Source organism: Camarhynchus parvulus, chromosome 1, assembly GCF_901933205.1.
Source record: "Camarhynchus parvulus chromosome 1, STF_HiC, whole genome shotgun sequence".
NCBI lineage: Eukaryota > Metazoa > Chordata > Aves > Passeriformes > Thraupidae > Camarhynchus > Camarhynchus parvulus.
The window spans coordinates 51,351,681-51,370,769 of NC_044571.1; the positions used below are offsets into that span (position 1 = coordinate 51,351,681).

General features: G+C 34.5%; 1 protein-coding gene across 8 annotated transcripts in view; it reads left to right on the forward strand.

Annotated features, from left to right (window-relative positions):
- The window catches only part of DACH1 (dachshund family transcription factor 1), a 354,099-nt gene that overhangs the window by 161,864 nt on the left and 173,146 nt on the right, over positions 1–19,089 (forward strand). The gene's annotated exons all lie outside the window — the stretch shown is intronic.

Below are 19,089 nucleotides of genomic sequence, written 5' to 3' on the forward strand. Positions count from 1 at the left end.
ACTGCCAATGGATTTAACTTAATTTCTGTCTCACATCTTGGACTGTTTTAATTCTGTGAAACCACAGAAACTGAATTTAGTCTGCACGTAGAAAATCCTATTTTTCTTTGTGTAAAAATTTTGTGCTAAGTGGGGATTTTTTTGTTTTGCTGTGTAATTGAGAACTGTTTATATAACCTCTGAGATAACGCTGTCTTTTGGAGTTGTGTTTGAATCTGCTTCATTGCTCCTTTTAGAATTATTCATGATCTAATTGTATTTGTTCACTTTACATGGATCCATCTGTGGCCTGCTCCCAGTAAAAGCCTCCTCATTTCATCCTCAGTTATTACATGCGAACATCTCACGCATTGCTTAGCTCAGGCTTGCTTTTTGTATAGCATTGTTCCTATGGTTACTTGCAGAGATTATTTCTACCAGAGTTTACTATCTGATTCTTTCACTTTTTATTTGTTCCTTTGGTATAGTTTCTGCTGCCCTGACACTGTATACAAAAATCACATTATCTTATTATCACATTATCATTATTATGATATCCTGTCACCTAGATCTCAACAAATTTTTCAAAGATGTGAAAGATTTAGGAGCTGATTATCATAATCAATTTATTTTGGGGAAGAGGGTATTGGTATCAGGGTGTGTGGTTTGAAGCTTCCTCATTTCTTTGAATAGTTTTGATTAAATGACTAAATTTTGGCCACTATGCTGTCTTCTAAAGAGAAGCGTTCCTCTCATTTTTCAAAAGTTTGTGATTTTGAGATTCATCTGAATTCTGTTCCTTTAAGTTCCTTCCTACTTTACACTGTTATGTTTTCACCATATCAAAAATCAAAATAAAGGTGTTCACTTAAATTTCACTTTTTGGTTTTGCTTTTAGGCCTACAATATGCATAAAATGTAGACTAGAATAAAATAGAATAGAATATTTCAGTTGGAAGGGACCTACAACAATCATGTAATCCAACTGCCTGACCACTTCAGTGCTGACCAAAAATTAAATCAAGTTATGTAACTATATTTTGGCAAGATTATTAGATTCATTTTATACACCTTAATACTGTTGCTTCAAGCTTGACAAATTTATTACTTCTATTATTCTAGTAAATCTGGGAGGAATGCCATTAAGTAATGTTCTTTTAAAGAAAAGATGAAAAACACTAAACACTGATAGATAAATACATAGCAAAGAAAAAGGGATTTCCAGTGCTGACATAGCTCATAATTTCTCCTAAAGGCCTCTTAAGTCTCATTTGCCAAATGTCTGAAGAAAATACAAGCCTGCATTCTTACCCCTTTTTTTCTTCACTTCCTCCTGCTTCCTAGCAGCTTCTAGGAAAATTTTCAGATGATGTAATTGTTTTGAATTGCATTGGTTTTCTTTCATATATACTGCATACATCTTCAAGAAGAAGCCTCACTCCCTGAGGCTGCTTAATGACAAATCTCTAGCTTTGTATAACTGACATAAAAAAAGGAACATTTCAACACACGTATTTTGACAAATATACCTTCTTGTGCTGTCTCTGTATTTGTTTACAACAACATATCCTTGGAAAAATACTTGCTAAATGTGGAGTTAGATCTCTATCATAGCATGAAAATACTGTTTCTGGTGCACAGGATCAAAAAGGGCTGTTCACAAACGCTATCCTGTTTAAAAATCTATAAAGATACTTTTCATAGTTCTTTTAAAATTTTAATTCTTAAGAACACTTTGCCAGTTTATTTTTAAAATAACTTCTTTCTTTCTTTCTTTCTTTCTTAATATAAGTTTACCATTTGATATAATAGAGCTGAAATTGCCTAATTCTCACCAGCGTGGACTGTGGGCATCTCATTGATGCTGGGGCTTTCAGAATTCCACACTATTCCATGCTCTTGCCGTCTAATTTTTTTTTGGTGAAATACACTATGTAAGAGCACTTTATTTAGAGTGTGTCCTAGTGAGAACAGAGCTTTCTGGGCACAGAATTAAAAAAGTTTCAGCCTGACCTGACAGCCAGAAGGAGAGAAAAAGCTAGCAGATTTTCCTAAGTAGGAAATAGTTTCAGATACTTCTCCCTCTTTGGTCTGCCACTGCCTTTAGAAAGGAGGAATTAAGGGAATATTTACAATCTATAAGAGACTATTTCTTGTCATCCTGGTTGCATTGCTATTGTAACATGACAAAGGAGTTTCCATTCCAGAGTTAATACCTCTGTGTAGTGTATGAGTGCGTGGATGTGAATGTGCTAATTCAGATACCTCACTAGTATGCTCCACTAAATGAAATAAATAGGCCCATAATCAGCACTGAGGATCATCCCTGTAGGCTTACTCAAGTGAATGGAACTCCATCATGCTGAGCATGTTTTAGATTTACTCTATGCTCTGATGAATTCATATTTTCAAGTTTTTCTTGCAGCAGTGAACAGCCCAATGATGTGGTGGATTCTGTATTATATGAAAGTGCCTGGGACATTTGCTGCTGTCCTGTTCTGCAGCTGATTCCTACCCCTAATTCAAGAGATGGTGATGACTTGTGGGACCAATCGCTAAATGTCTTGCTCAGTAGAGTTCCTACTGATAACCCAGTTACTGCTGATGTGGGCCAGATTGTGCCCATAATCCAGCTGGAGAGCACTCAATTCTGTAGGTGCTTTGCATTTGTTAGCAATATGTACTCTGGCATTAAATCGAGATTTTGATTAGAAGGTGAATATTTATATTGTGAAGTCAGTTTGCCTCTCTAATTTGATTTTAATAGGAAGTAGAACTGGGAAAAAAAAAACTGGCAAAATGTTTGACAGAAAGAGATAGAAGGTATGAGAACTAGTAGCATTCAGAGTAGATTTTATTCTGTTTTGTCCATCAGGTTCTATTTTAAAAATATTCCTGTAAACATAGAGTACTTGAAAGAAAGAAGGAAAGAGTGTTCAATATAAATTGTTTTCTTCTTACAAAGCATGTATAATTTTGAGACTTACTTTATTTTTCTGGGTTTTTTATGACTACGGTTTTTTAAACTTTTATAAAGCAATGGTTTTAATAGAGTATAAAGTTGACATAGTTTTGTAGTAGTTTTCTTCTGAGCAGAAAACTAATTTTAAAGGAAATATATATCTAGAAATAAAATTCCGAAACAGCAAATTGATTACATTTCCAGAGAAATGGCAGGCATACAGGTAAATATCTTCACTATATTTTTACTATCTGAGAAAAGAATTAAATTTTCCCTAGCTTTACCTGTGTAAGAAGTTAGCTATCAAGGAGGAGATTCATCTGCTAATATGTCTGAAATGTAGCTGTTGAAATCTTAACATCTCCTTTCATAGCCAGTGGAAAGTAGCAGATATCTCTAGAGAGTGATACATTTCGGTATAAAATAGGCCAACTTGAATCACCCTCTGGAAATGCCCGTGTCTCTTCATTGACTATAGGCAACCTAGATGAAGAGTTTGGTCTGAATGATTAAATTTTAGAAGGTTAATTTAAAATTAGCTGGGTGAAGCTGTTGATGTAGGTAAATTATTTTAAATATGTGGATGCAAAACTATGTCTGTGCATTGTCTGTTAAATGAGTCTTTGGAAATTATTGACATGTTTTAAAGTATTTGAGGAAGTTTAGTGTATTCTGGGTATAGTAATAAAAAGAAACGGAAATATTTATTCTTTTCGTTCGCACAAGAAGTTGTGTATCACACACATGCAATTTAGCAGGCAAACAATTCACGTTGTAGCCAAGGACTGAAACTTCTGGTATACCTCTGAATTCACTGTGAATTGTGTCTGTTATTGGGTTCTGGTAGTTGTGTTCATGGCATAACATGTGCATACTTTAGTGCACTTAAAAGACTGATAAATCTCTCCAAACTGGTAAGTGCTGAATTCCATCTGCACTTCCTTACTGCAATAGTTCCTCCTTAAAAATACATCTTTAATACCTTATTTGATGCCATTTCTATTTGTTTTCAGTGCTATATGGGAGAATTTTCATATCAAAATTCATAATGTCCTGCAGTACTTTCAGCATGTTGAAACACTGAGAGAAAGATCAGATTTGTCTAAGCTCTCTAGTTGGTAGTAGTTTTTCACGTCTTATTTTATTTATTAGATATGGATGTAATTTTTCATATCATTATTGCAAAGAAAATGCTGATAATTCTAATATCATATATATGTATATATGTATGCTTAAAAGCATGAACACCTAGCCTGAATAATGAACCCGGACACCTCAGTTATATTAAAAGTTTATGGTCCTTTTGTCTTTAAAGTCTTTCTTTTTCTGAGACACCAGAATAAATTTGATTGCTTATCTATTAAAGGGAGAACTTTTATTAATTTTTGTATAAGTAAGGATGTACCTCATAAGCCGTAAAAACCCCTCACATACACTTGATCATTTAGACTGTAGATTGCTTTTATTTTATTTTGTCTGTGCTTTGAGTCTCTTAATCCATATTTGCCTACTGCATTTCAAAAGGGAATCAAATTGGTTTTGTGGTGCATTAATGTTTTATGCAATATTCCATAGAGAACATTAAATCAAAATAAAAGAAAAAGGTTGACCTCTAACACTTACACCCATTTCTTATGTCAAACTGGAAGATGTTGAAAGCCTTATATGGTCGTAACCCTTCTATCTAACTGTGACCCTCCTTAACATTAAGCAGGTGACTCGATTAAACATAAATCAGGCATAAAATGCCCTGCATGAGGCAGCACAGTGAATCAAGCAAATTATCAAATGGCAAAACTCGTTCTGTGCTCTGGGCAATGTAAGCTGCCAGCACTTATACATCAAAACTTCACTCAGTGTAAGATTGATTTTATTTTATTTTGTTTATTTTAATTCCCTACAGCAAGCTGTGTTAGTTGTGTAAAATGCTGTCTGCATCATTACGTTCCTAAGAAATGCTTTCCTTGTTTAGCAAAGGCCAGTTGCAATCTTAAGCAACGTAATCTATCTAAGACTAGATGTGCTGCTCTCTGTAGTGGATTCTAGTGTGCCTGATATTTTGTGCAGTACTAGCAAAACTTAAGCTTCTGTGATTGTATAGATTTTTTTTCTGTTTTTTTTGTTTGTATACATATACTATCAACTTTATCAAAAATAGAAGCACCAAAGGGATAATGTTATAAAATTGAATCACCAGTAGCCATTGAAGATATTTTCCAGTTTCAGTGAAGATGCTGGGATTAAAGCGTGTAAGTCCAATCTTAAGGCGAGAATGAATTTTTATGTAAGATGATACATGTCTTCCTTTCACAGTTGCTTTTTATGCTGCCTTAAAACATGTCAAAATAATCCCCAGCAGAGGAGCCTAAAAGGAATGTCAGCTCTGTGGTTATGTAAATCGAATTGAGTGCTTTACAGCAGGTTAAGATTTTTATAACTCAGGAGTTGTTAACAGCCAGCTGGTTTGTATCTGTTTTTTATGGTTATTCTTGTCATAGGCAGCCTCCACAATTTTTAATTATATTTTATGGTATGTGTTTTCCCTCCTCTTGAATCCCACAGCCACTCTTTGCTTCAAAAGATATTTTCCACTGGGAAGAGGAGAAGCATTGCTTTGGGACTCCATCATTAGAAATACTGTTGTATAATTACCTCCTGGTAACAACAGAGGAGTGTGACTCTCCATCGCAGATCTTTAACTTGCTATGCCAGGATAGAAATCTGTAGTATTCTGCACACCCCGTTAGGCTGTGATGCCTGCAGCCCTTAACTCAGACTGTTCTGCTTTTAAGGAACTGATTTACAGTTTTTATTGCATTCACAATGCAAATTCCTCTTTGCTTCACACTTCAGGTTTGAATGCATGCTTTGTGCTTTGCAGATTTATCATATTCTGTGTTCTGGATCACCACTCATTTTCGTAACATACATTCTCAAAAATGCCTTAGTCTTAATTTTTGTTTAGTGACCGTAGTAGTGATATTGGACAAACATAATCTTTTCAATGTTTTTATAGCAGGATAATTTCAAGAGTACAGTCTGATTCCCATCTGGAGTAGAAATAATTTAACATATACTGAGCACTTTGTTGGAAAACAAAACATCATTCATGACAGCCTGAAAAGCCAATGCCTTTTTTTTTTTGTTAGACTTCGAGAAGTTATGAAATATTTAGTTCTGTATAACTGTGAAGACATCGCCAGAAACTCCATTCTTGAATGTTTTACAGCATTTCATGAGTGTACTCCCTCTGCCAAAGGAAACTGAGTGCCTGTTAATTGTCTTTAATGGTAGATCCTCCTATTGAAACACCTCCTCTCCTTGCAAAGTAATGATGTAAGAGCGAGAGGCTTAAATAATTGATCACACAGAGAAAGCTGTTTGTTAGATGGTTAAAAGACTGTTAAGCTTGTCAACCGTAAGATAACAAAAAGACTACTATGAGCCTGTTTTTTAGGTGATGTTGGGAAAATTAACACTTGTTTTTAGTTAAAGTCCAAAATAGTTACAGTCAATCTCACTTGAAAAGCATATTTTGAATGTGCAAAGCAAATAATATATGCTTTTTTGTTGTATTCCAAGAATTGATTTGTGTAATCCAGTTTCATTATTTTAACAGACTGAAATCGATAGAAGTATTATCATCATATCTAATTTATTCAGACATTATGGCTCTATAGATCTTCTTGTATTATACAATATTATATTTAAATTTGAATGTTAAGTGTTTATTCTGACCTACTTATGCTCTAATGCCCAATGTCAGCAGCTTCTGAACTTCAAATATCTCTCTCTACTGTGCTGGCTTCATATTAATTTCTAAAGCTACACAGGGGCGTACCATGTAGCTTAACATAAAGATGCAGGGTAAATATTTATTATCAGAATTAGCCTATCTGGTAGGCTAATTTTAAAAAATATATAATCCAGTAGGAAATTAAAAAACAAAAACAAAACCTTTTAGACAGTTTGCTGTAAAATAGAAAGTTTGCTGAAAATTAAGTTTGAATATTAGTAAAAAGATACTGATATTTGCAAAATACATTTCTCAGTTTTCTTTCAATTTCTTTTCCCCATATTCATCCATTTAATAGTTAAGAATGGAGGTGAAAATAATAATGACAAAAAAAAAGATACTCCTTAAAATGCGTAAGATAGGGTACAATTAGTACAGAACAGGAACAGCATATACTAAAACTGCAATATATATATTACATTGCTTTTAAAAACACATTGTACATAAACATATAGTATATTATTTTTAAAAAGATCACCAAAAACCCCAGGAAATCTCAGAGACTTTATATTTAGCAGATTACATACAAAATGTTTCATATTTTAGCAATTAGAGGACTGCAGCTACAGTTCATGACTTCACCTTGCCACTCACCCCAGGCAAAACTGCTGGTATTTGCCAACTGCGACCCGCAAAAGTAATCATCATTGCTTTCTTCTCTAAGGCTGTTAAGGATGGTGTGTGCTGTTTAATGATGTTTATTTGTTCAGGGTTCCAAAATATATCTACAGATGATACCCTGGAAACTAGAACAAATATATTGAATTTTAATTGCTTCTTGTAAAGCATAACATACCGTAACAATTTGAAATAGAAATAGTTCTATATTAAACAAACTCTTCTTTAAAGCAGTATTTGAACCTTCCCTAAAGTCTGTGTTTGGCTACCAATGAAATTCTGAGACAATGAGAAGATACCTGCGTATTTCAATTAGGCAGTAGTATGTCAAAGATACTCTTTGGGGGGCGTGAAGTATGCAATCTTCTTGGAACATTTCATTTGAACAAATAAAATAGCACATTTTTGACTTAGACTTAATTGCAAAGTTTCCATAGCTGTCAGATATTATACATGAAGGTATTTTAGAGGAGCGAAGTCTGTGTCAGATTTTACTGATCCAATGTAGATGGAAAAATGCATCAACAGCTGACGAGGCTGTTGTCCACATCAGGCTTTAATTCCTTAATTTATGTTAGATGGACCTTTGCATGAGAATTTCCCCCAATGTTGTTACTTCCCTGTTGAAAACAACCGCTGACTTTCTCCTTTGAGTGTGTACACTTTTGGATTAGAAACAAAGTTGAGAATGTGCTTTTGTGAAGTTCTCAACTCAAAATTAATGTAGTGATAAAGAATTAAGCATTACTCCACTGTATCCTTGAACAGGTAACCTGATGTAATAGTTCTTAAATGTACACCTGTTTTTTCTTGTCTGTAAGGGATGGAAAGATTATTAGATAATCATATTGTTTCTTTTTCTTTTCAAGCCATTAAAAAAATCTGACAGCTTTATGGCACAATCAGATTAGTAGTGTATTTTTTAATCCTTAATATCCTGTTTTTCAGAATACGACTTCCTTTACAGTCAACAAAAAAGTAACTAGTCACATTTTACAAACATAAGGTAGAATCATTATATTCCTTCTCACGACTGTCAGAGATTTAGGAAGAGTGCATTTAACACTTGAATAGCTCAGGTAACAACAGAAGGATGGAGTTTTTTTAAACTTCATTTTAATAAAGCCTTAAGTAGCTTTCATGGAATTAAGAATTTTTGACAAATCATCAGAAATTGAAAAGTGTTTTAATTTTTTTAAGTGCTACACTATTGATCTTATGCCCTCCTTGTTGCAGAGTTTGAATTGACCCTATGCTAACTTGAAATTTAAGTTGGTAAAAAACTTGTATCTATTTATTTGATGGTTTTAAGAAAAACACCACAACTAAACTAATAAAAATATTTCTTTCCTATTCTTTCTTAGTGTCTCCCAGGCTCAAAAGTTTGTGACCTTTTAAGGTGTGTGGTAAAATTGAAAGCAATGTTTCATCTTCATAGCTCCTTTGTGGATTTTTATCCATGTACACTTTGCACTGAACTGCTGCCCTCGCTTCTTAGGCAAATCTACCTTGAATTTATGGACTTTGTTTGATTTTATAGATTTGGATCAAGGGCTGAAAACAAAATTAATGCATGCTTGAAACTTTATTTTTAGAGCTTTGTACAACTCTTGACTGATTTGTATTGATAATCCTTCTATAGAGTAAGGAAGTGTTATCTCCATTTAATGGGTAAAGGAATAAAATTAAAATGTAGATGATATCTGATACTTTCTGGCAATCTCAGAATTAAAACACAAGGGCCTCTAATTTCTTTTTCTGATGGTATTTTTAACTAAAAGGGTGAACAAAGCAATTCACATATTATTCAGATACTTACTTTCAGTGTCTCTTCAGATTCTTCTTGCTAACACCTAAGGTTTTCCATAGACGGTATGCTTGGCACTTGTGGTTAAGCACAGGTCTTGTAGGTGTGGGGTTATGATTTTTTTGGATCTAATTTGCTACTAACTGAAGATAAATTATAAGAAAATGACAAACAGGAGACTTAGGGCATCAGCAGTCTAACCAAGCAACTGACCTAGGGGCATTTCTAAAGCTGCCAAAATAACTGTTCATATAATCTGTCAAAAAGCACAATCCTACTCTTGGATAAAATATCTTTAATAATTTGCATCTGGGAATTTTATATGAACATATAGGATGAGAAAAAGAAAGTTAATACAAGGTGAAGTGCACTGTATTAATGGCATCCTGCAGATAGAATTCCTTCTGTAAATACTTGTGTGAAACACAGTTAGTGGAGGACTGATTTGTGGAGACATAGCACAAAGGTAGGCACTTTGAAATAAGGTAAAGTTTGTTGCGGTTTTTTTTGTTTATATGGTAGCTTGAAGTAAAAATATTCATTAAAATATCTCTTTTATTAAAAACTCTAAGATTAAGGTGAACTCTAAGATTAAGGTGATGCTACAATTGGATGTAAAAAATATTTGATCATCTTGAAAAAATTAATATTTCATAGAATCAGAAAACAGTTTGTGTTGAAGCAGACCTTAGAGAGAATCTAGTTCCAGCCCCTCTGCCATGGGCAGGGACATCTCCCACTAGACCCGGTTGCTCAGAGCCCCATGCGTCCTGCCCTGAGCACTTCTTGGGATGGGACATCCACAGCTTCTCTGGACAATCTGTTCCATCACCCTCACAGTTTAAAATTTCTTCCTAATTTAAACCTACCCTCTTTAGCTTAATGCCATTAACCTCTGTCTTATGACTACATGCCCTTGTAAAAAGTCCCTCTCCAGCTTTCTTGTAGCCCCTTTAGTTACGGGAAGGTGCTGTGAGATCTCCCTGGAGTCTTCTGCAGGCTGAATAACTCCAACTCTCTCAGCCTGACTTCATAGGAGAGGTGCTCCAGCCCTCTGATTTTCTTCATGGCCCCTCTCTAGGCTTGGTCCAGCAGGTCCATGTCCTGCTTATGTTGTAGGCCCCAGCTGAGCACAGTGCTCCAGCTGGGGTCCCATGAGAGCCCAGCAGGAGGAGGGAATCACTTCCTTCAGCCTGCTGGCCATACTTCATTTGATGCAGCCCAGGATGCAATGGGACTTCTGGCTATCTGTTTGGTGAGGAATGTCAACTATTCATTTAGGAGATTGGAAATATGAATCTATTCAAAATTCCTGTATATCATCAACATTGTAGGAGGCAATCTTTTTTTCATGCACTGAAGCCATTTTATAACTAATTTTATATTTCATGCTCTTTGATATGAGGAATATCAATCACTTATGCTTGAATAGTAGCAGTTTCTAGTGAAAGTAGAGCATTTACTAATATTCACGGAAGTTTTCCCACAGTGTAAGCTTTCTTAGAAAAAACCATGAGAATGGAAAAAGCTACTTGTAAATATTTTTCTTCAAAAACATGGTCAGTTGAGACAACACTATACTGCCTCCTTTCCAATGTGTTAGCTGTAGTTGAGAAAGGCAGGATGTCAACAGCAAAGAAAGAAAAATATAAATACAACTGCATTTACACACAGAGATTTGATCATGGTACTACCTGGTGCATATATGAATGTCTCTGTAGACGATGTACCATCCTTATTAAATATTGTTACTGGAAGGACAGAATTGTGTTGATTCATCTTCCTTTATTGCATGAAACCTCACCATATACACACACACATACCACACACATATATCACACACACACACACACACACACACACACACACACACACACATATATATAGATATACATATATATACACACACACACATATAAATATGGTTAGTATGCAGCTTAGATGAAATACAATCCTCCTGTGGCCTGTTATTGCCATAGAAAATCTGTTTCAATAGATGGAGGAATTATTCTGTTTCAAGTCTGGCAAAGAAATATAGCATGTGACTAATACAACCAATTAGAGAACAGAGCAAACAAAGAGAATTCTAGAAATGTCTCATAAACTTCTTAAGGCACTGGCAGAAAAAAATCTCCTTAATGTTATGGGCTGTTAGTACATCACAGAATTAAATCTAACAATAGGTCTGCATCCCTTCGAAAGTAATTCCTGTGTTTTAGCATGTCTTTAGTAGTGATTAAGAATTCAATTGTAAAGAAACTCAGCAATTTAATGTAAGAAATTGCATCAAATCCAGTAATTTTCATTCCTGTAAATGTTATTCATACCATAGATATTTTCAGAGCTAATTTATTCTTCATTTTGGGAAATGTCCGCCAGTTCTTTGGGCTATACAGTGACAAATATTGATTATAATCAATGTTTTATATTTGCAATCTTATTAGTTATCTGTATGTTTTCCAAAGTGACTGCAAGTCAACATTAGTGTCAAATTGCTAGAATGATGTTCTGATTTTTAAGATAAAGTAACAGTAGTGATCCTGTTCCATGTTTTTTTTAAATTATTTATAGTATAAATTTTAGTCTAGAAGTCATTATGCTGAAGACCAGTAATATCTAGAAAATACAAAACAAATACATGTACACTATATGGGCTATGTATTTTTTTTTGTTGAAAAATAAATTCATTTGGAATGTTGATCCTTTCATTGTTATGTATTGAGGTTGCATCTTGTAGTTGATTAAAGTTAGATTACTTGTAGTTGGGATAAAAATAGTGAGTTATTATCCAGATACTAATTAAATTTTTGCCAGTTATTTCTATTACTCACTCTCTGCTAAATGTGCAGTCCATCTTGACAATCTGAATGTCAGATAAGTCAAAAATTTGGAATTTAGCAATGAGTAGAAATAAGGTCATAACCTAGAGGGAGGAGAAATTAGAAAGCACACGTCCCATTTTGCGCTTGTGCGAGTGTTGAGAAGGTAGAGAAAAGTGATTTCTAGTAACAGATAGATTTGTGAAAATCCAAATCTGTTGATATACTGATCATTAAAGGATGAAGAAAAGATTATTAAATTATCTGCAGCAAATTATAAGGTAGTTCTCCCCACAAAATGTGGAATCTGTGACATAACTTGTCATCATATTTTGTCTTTTTGTGAACACTACCAAGTTGAGAGGATCATGGTAACATAAAGCTTTTTATTTCATAAATTATTTCTAGCAATGACCACGTCATGAGGATTGCTCAGATTTCTGCCAAAGAGAATGTTTGAGTTCTCTTATGTTTGCTTATTTAATGATCTTTGAATATTTATTCATAATGTGTTAGACAGTGGTACCAATCAGTTGTTGGCTGCAAAGAATGTGCCTTTCAGAAACAATACATATGATCATGCATGTAAATCTGAATTTATAAATTTCTGCAGGTCTTCATAATATAGAACTGCAATTATACCAATATGGTAGGGACTGTAGAAAAGCTACTGCATGTTTTTTTTTGTATTACAATCAAGTACAGTAATAATGTATCCGTTATTAATACCACACTTTCCTCTTAATATCAGTAGCAGTCTTCAGATGTTTACTTTTTGTGTAGCAGACAATTCTGAGTTACAAAATGAAAGTATTTTGTTGAATGAAGTTCAGTATTCACTGAACATTCTGGGTGTGAGAGAACTCCGTTGATTTGGGGTGATAATTTGGCCTTAGAATAAAAAAAAAAAAGGAATTATTATGTTTGGAAAAACCTCCAAGATCATCAAGTCCAAATTTTGACAAACACCACCATGCCCACTAAAGTGTATCAAAAAGTGTGATACCTCCTCGCTTTTTGAACACTTCCAGGCATGGTGACTCCACCATTTGCCTGGAGAGCCTGTCCCAATGCTTAACCACTCTTTCAATGAGTAAATTTGTCCTAATATCCGTGCTTTGATGAAGTGCTGGGACACAACACAAGTGCACATCTTGCCCCTGTTGTGCCATAGTTAGTATTGGAAAGAGATATTTTGTCTTCAAATTTGACATGCCACCCAAAAAACATTCATCTAATGCCTTGGTCAGCGCCCAGGGTGCTACCTGTGGGATTTAGTGTTCTGTTACCTTGTGCAACAAGTAGAGCATAAAGGTGAGAGAGGGCTGTCTGTGACAATTGACTGCCTTTTCATCTGAAAAAAGGACTACACAGTGTTACCTGTGAGTCATTATCACAGCTACTTTGTACAGTATCACAGTTCTGCATCACAGTACAAACTCTGCTATCACTGTGCTGTAACAGTACATTTAGCCCCATGCCTTGCCTCTGGCACAGAGTAATGCATAATGGATCTGACGAAACTTAAAAAGAAAAGAAAAAGAAAAAGAGAAAAAAAAGAGCCCCAAAGCCACTGTGCAGCTCTTGAAGTTACAACACTTCTAGTGAATAAAAGAGTGCAGAGAGAGAGAGGACTCTCCTGACCCTTACAGGTGAATTCGTTACATTCAGAAATGTGAAAATTCTCTTACTCAGTTTGCTGTGTTAAAACAAGGGTACATATGTCTTGAAATAACCAGTGGATTTCTGGGACTTTTTCCCACCATTATATTGACTTCTGTTTTTCTAATGCTTGTCAGGACCTGCTTTGCACACTGCAAATAGAGAGAGATAATAAAAAAACAGTTATAGAATTTGTTAATGTATATTGTATTATAAAAGTTTCTTTTTAGGGGCAAGAGAATTCAAAACAATCTCTACTTTAAAGCTAAATATGACAAAACAGGATCAAAATTGCTCTTTAAAGATATTTTACGTTTTTTAATATGTGTAATTTATTTTAACTTTATTAAAGAATAAACCAATGGAAACTTTATTTAAAGTATCTTGAAATATATATTTTAGACATTTACTGAAGGTATACTGCTCTAATCAGCAGCTGTGATATTTCATCTTAGCTAAAGCCCTGAATTTCTTGCCTTCTCTTTCCATGTCTAGGAATAATGTTGTTTTCACTTCCTGAGGTTGACAGGAGCCTGAAATAAGTCTGTAGCTGACTATTCTTGTGCACCAGAAGTGAGAATCAAATCTTTCTTTCTTTGGGCAAAAGTGTTGCTTGAGGACCAAATCCATAAAGGCTTTGGTAACACGTCACCTAAGTATTAGTGGGCTGTTTCTTCAGTGTGTGGACTCAGTGCAGAGAACAGGTCCCTCTGGGAACACATCCATTCCACCAGAAGGCTATCAAAGCTAAAATTATACCATTGTGGTCCACAGTTAAAATCTAATTTTATTCTGATCTTGTTCTGGTGCTACAAATACTTATACACATGATAAGTTAAATTTCACTCACATGATTAGGCACGTGGACTACAGTGGGTCTGTGGGAAAGAATTTGGCAGTTCTGTTTGTAAGGCTGAGTTTGGAGGTTGTAGGGAAACACTTCCACGGGGCCATCAGACTGCCTCAGCAGTGTTTAGATATTAGTTTAATCAAAGAACTGTGTGCCATTACCCCAGGATCTGTGTCAAGCTGTGGATTAGGTTTATAAAAAAAACTACAAAAGCTCCTGCTGGTTGAAAGATTATGAGTATTTAGCTACATTACTGCTGTTACAGGCACGAACACGTCTTTTCGGTATTTTTGAATTATAGCACTGTTACAATTAGTTGTGTCCATCTAGTTATAAATTAGACTTAAGTTAAAGGCTAAGGTTTTTTTAAATACTACTGGTCTTCTTCTTGTTTTTGATTGTATAACATCAACTGTAATACACTTCTCTAAACTGGTCCCAAAGAGTATGTCAATAAAAGACATTGTAGTTAGTAAAATCTAAGAACATTAAAACAAGAAAATTCACAGAGCACCAATAACCACCAGTAACTGTCATTATGTTAAACCTTTTAATTTCTCCTAACAGCAAGAATAGTATTATGAGAACATGAGATAATACACATGAAAAGAAGAAAAGAATTTCTATTTGTAAAAAGTGCAGGGAAGTTGTTCCCATAATAAGTCATTCTATTAAAGAAGAGCAATTATTGCACTGTGGCAATGAAAATGTAAAACAGAAAGTCTTTCAGGAACCAACCATCATTGTTAGCATAATATATTGTCAGTATATATATGTTTTGCTTTCCCACATATCTTTTCTTTTTTTTTTTTTTTTTTTTGGAACTGCATGGTATTTGGTTAAAGAGATTGTGGATCAGGATTTGGCACTTATGGAAAAGTATTTTTTTTATATTGTTCAAAGCTGACCTCTGCTTTTAAAAGGCTTGATCTGCACTTTTTCATCTGTTTAGAAGCATACATTTTTGGTTAAGAAATTGAAGACAATCTCTTTGTCTTTTTCCTAAGCTGGGAAGGTTGAGATAAAAAAGAATGCCTGCTTTAAAAGTCACACATGGCTGTAATTTAAGATTTTTTTTTACCTCATTGTCCATAACAGTTGAAAGAAACCTTCAATGAAAGTTTATTAACTAGGCCAGTGCCTGAGGCAATAAAGGTTCATTTATTACCAGTTTCTTGGCTGTTTTTCTTCTTCTATTTTTCCGTTAAACTCATAGCGTAAGATAATACTTCACAAAATTAAACCTTTGACCTTCTGTGGAGTTAAGTCGCCTTTGATTAGATAAAGTAACAATTTATGGTCCAGCATGAGGTTGCACATGAAATGAATAATGCAACAGAGTGAATGAGAACTGAGAATCTATTGCTTTTGAAAAGATGACTGTTGTTTAAGAAAGAATGTTCTCTCTTAATTGTATTGTATTGTGGTTGTGTGCATTCCAGTAGGATTTTAAATTGTTGCTGAAAACTGCAGTATAGCCAGGCAGTTATGCAACATACATTGTTTAATTCTGTCACAATTGCACCAAGCCAATAATAAATTCACAGATTACAAAGCCCCATGAAGCTGTAGCAGTTAGTAATTTGTTGTGGTATTTGAAATGCACTTTGTGATTTCACTTTTTACTCTTCAGTACAAAGGAATTCATCCACTAGAAAGAATAACTTGACAAAATGTAAGTAGGTCAATTCCATAAATGGCAAATATTAGTGATAAAATAATTCCATTTGCACATTTTTGAATCATTGTTCGACCTGCTAGTAGATCTATTTAAAAAAATGCAGTGTTAATAAAATAAAAGGACACTGCTGCTTTCTACATCAATGTTTTATTTCTGCAACAATGTTATTATTTGTGGAGGGCACATCTTAATGAGAAAGATTTTTAGTTTTAAGCCTTGCTGTGGAAATTTACCTCTTTTGCTTGTTTATCTTAAATGCTATACCCAGACCTCAAAATTCGTAAGTTAGGAGTAGTTACAGGAAAAAGGTCTGATTAGACTGATGAACAACAGATGGTTTGAGCTTCACATATACTGGTTTTCTCCCAGTGCAAGACTGTCAGCTTCAGTTTAGTTGCACCAGTCTAAACCATGGATGATTTTTTTCTAAGTACTCCTTCTTTAGCAATATTTAAAGTGCAGGGTTTTGGTTTTTTTTTCATTAATATGATACCTTTAATAATAGGCCTTTAAGAGATACTAAAAAAATTATCTAGATGGGCAGTTTATGCTGAACCACTCTAGTTGATCAGGAAAATATAGCTGTGGGGACCAGACGAGGATTTTTTTGATTATTCCAAAATAACATGTCATGAAATTTTTAGGATATACCAAGCTTGTTATGTTGTATCAATCCAGACAGCTTAGCAGAAATAAGGTTTCTGGATAACTGTGAGATTCCGGGCATACATTATACATAAAGAATTCTTTTAGTGAAACTCAATGTATTTTAGTGGAACATTATGGTGAAGTTCTCCTTTCTGCAATCCAGTCTATGTAATCAGACCTCTGTCCTCCTGCAGATTGCTTTCCCCTTCTTGTTTTATGTATCACACTATATAAAACACCCATTAGATCAGAGACTAAGGTTAGGATCCTATTTCATTTGAAATAACTAGGCAGCAGCGTAATAAGCTACCAAAAACTTGTACCTGAACTGCTGAAACCCGTGAAACTAGTGCAATAACCTACAGTGATCGGGGTCAGGTCCTAGGAGGTAACCCTGCCTTTGTTTCTGAGGCAGATTTTTTTCAGATTTTAGTAGGAATTTTGCCAAAGTAAGAACCACAATATGAAATCTGGTATTAAATCAAGAAAGGGCTTGCATTTTTTTCAAGTCAGTACCATTGAAATAAACTCCAAGCAAAAGGATTAAGCGTTAATTTGAAATATTGAAAGGAGTTCTTGCAGAATTGAGATGAGATTTGGAACTCCTCCCATGCAATGAGTAAAGCGTTTCTGCGGAATGAACTTTCCAGCAAATAAATTAAATTAAATGTAACACACTGCTGACAGTTGTATTTTGGTTTTCTACCTGTTCTGTGATGACAAAGGTTAAGTTTCTTGAAAATGTTGTAAAAGTCCTAAAGAAGGAGCTTATGTAAATATGCACGTTACTGAATTTTGTAAGTAGCCATAAATATGTGTATATAGACATATATAAAATAAAATATAATAGAAGCTAATAGTTGCATCAAGGAAATTATTGGAATGACTATTAGGAATTGTTATTATTCTTAGGCATAATTATGTGAAGGAAGTTAAAAGTGAATTAAGGTCAATTATTTAAATAATTCTGTCATTTTTCCCAGGATGAAGTTTAGGCATGCAATTAAAAAATGTATGTTTTGAGGCGTATTCAAGTCTGAAAAAGTTCCACTCACAGGTCCTTTTCTATTTTGCTTCACAAATAGGATGTGTTGTAAGCTGTTCACCCCATCAAAACTGAAAGTTTTAAGAGCTTTCTCTTAAGGCAGGCAGGCAGGCAATGCTATTTGTTGGAAGGCAGAAACCCTGGATGTGATTTAGTGCCCACCAGTAATTCGTGTACATTTCGAAAACCTGTCATGATATATGACAGCTCTCTTGGGGACTTTGCTTTTAGAACAGAATTGTTTTCTGAAGATGCTGTGTTTTTTTTTGTCATTGTTTTCTGTTTCATTCACTCATTTTTCAGTGTTAGAGACCACACATACTGGGCATACTTCTGGTCTCATTCTCACCCACGAAATTCTGACTTCAGTAGAGTTGCACGGGTGTAAATTAGACTAGGACTTGGCAGGAGAAAGCTTATGATTATATTTGGCAGAGACAGCAGGCTGCAACTTTATTAACATAATTAACAGCTACAAACACACCCAACAGGCCAAAGTAATCTAGTGACAGAAGAGAGAAGGTCTTAGTAGGAAAGGATCCTTCGCGCTCTCTTTTGGTGTTCTGCTTCTTGTTCCTGAGTTCCTGCTAAGGCTTGGCGAGCATTCAATTGAGCTGTAATTCAAATTCATACGGCTCCTGCAAGACACCTTGACCAGACTTTTGCTGATGAGTCTATAGGAACTGTCAGCAATACGGAGATTACTTCAGAAGTGTGATGGTTGAATCGAACTTTACTTTCTGATGTTTTGCCTTTTGAATTAAATTGTTGGACAAGATTAATTGCACGCAGTAAGAGATTTAAATGAATGGATTTATAAAGCATTAAAGTTCTAAGTATGTCACATGGGAAAAAAGCTGTAAGGTTTAAATGAATAAATGTATTTAATGCATAAAATGTCTAGGCTAATTTTTTAATTCCTTTACAAACACATTGAAAAACCATACTTTATTCATCCATCTTAGTTATACTGCTGTGGTTGTAGTAATTTAATATTCCTGCTCTTTGCTAATCTTCTGGTTCAACAGAAGTAAACAATAGGTTTCATAAATTAAAAATACGCTCCTCAGAACATGCTTCTAAAGATAAAAAACAAGGCTGTAAACATTTATGACTGAAACAAACTAGATTGTTCAAATACTGCCATGATGTATCATGTATATCAATATGGCACTGATATCAGTTAGAATGCAAACAAGGTTTTAAATGATGTGCCCCTTCA